We start from the raw sequence: 1,386 nt of genomic DNA, 5'->3' as shown, positions 1-1,386 counted from the left end.
TCAAGCATCTTAGCCACCTAGAAGTGAGGCTGCAGCAAATAGATGCAAAATGCCACCTTAGAGATGCAAATATTTGGCACTTTTATGCTAAAATGTCAGCTACCAGAAATGCATCTTGGGAAAATATTTTATAAAATGGACCCAAGCTAAGGAGTTTTATGACCGTGGGGTAATCACAAAGGAAGCATTTTCTATAAAAAGGTGGAGCTTCCACCTTTTTAGGCCAAGCATTTGGATACAAAACAAAATAACATTTGTCAAGCTGAGGACTCGAGGTGTTTCAAATAGTGCTCTCATTTTCCATGGATATTCTGTTCCTATAATAAAAAACTGGGCTACTTATAGGCAAGGAGCTGTGTCTTGTGCTACAACATACTACATTATACCCACGTACACACTGGTAAGTGACAACAGTTTAAAGCTCAGGACCCGGTGCCCAAATATGCACAATTGGGTGCCTTAAGTTAGTCAGTTCAAGTCCATATTTAACACCTAAATATAAGTAGCTTGATTCTGAAAAGGTACAAAACACTCTGATTCTATTCTGCCTCCAAGATGTCTAAGTAGTATTTGCATACTTATATTTCCATGTCATGAAATATGACCTTATTCCATTTCACATGCCAGCCACAAAGCCACTAAGGGACCTCGATTGCTTATGCATCCCTGTGTTGGCACAAAAAAAACCTTAGGCAACTTTGACCTACTGCAAATATTCAGAAGCAATCCAGAACAGCAACCTAGACATCTGATTCCATCTAAGCTCTGTTAAGAACTAGTTCCACCTGCTGAAGGGCATAAACTCCATGAATCCTTAACTGGAGGCTAAAAAAAATTCCAACACTGTTAACAGTGATAATTTGCTATTCACCTTTTGCCCAATACTTCAGTGACAAAAGGCATTTGTTCAGGAAATGGGTCACCTGGGTCCTAGGCCCCTTAGCTTCAGCTGCTTATCTTTTATTTGATTACTATTTCATGCATTATGCATAACAAGTACTGGGAGCTGAGGGCCAGAACCCAGGGCTCCCTCCTGCCCAGGCAGCACACTCCTTTATGGGAATCAGGATCATTCATACTTGCTCTCCATCTTAGGCCATGCATCTTTCACTCTTGTCTGCCTAGTGGCTCAGCTACAGGAGAGTAGAAGATGCCTTCAGATGTGTCTCACCTATGAGAAGGCGGTAAGGGGTCTTCTAAGGAAGAGATGTGAGTTCAAACAAAATGAGTCAAGGGCAGACGCAGATCCTACTTCTGGATTACCGTTGGGTTATTGGGTAAAAAGTAAGCAGCACTATTCTTTCCCTTCTCCCTCTTTACTTTAAAACAAAGCTAGGCAGACATCTTTCTTCTAAGACAGCTGGATCTTCAAGGGATGGAGGCACC

Source organism: Gavialis gangeticus, unplaced genomic scaffold (genome assembly GCF_001723915.1).
Source record: "Gavialis gangeticus isolate Ggan-Ray unplaced genomic scaffold, GavGan_comp1, whole genome shotgun sequence".
Taxonomy (NCBI): Eukaryota; Metazoa; Chordata; order Crocodylia; family Gavialidae; genus Gavialis; species Gavialis gangeticus.
The sequence above is the reverse complement of the archived record's forward strand: the minus strand, read 5'-3'. Positions refer to the sequence as shown.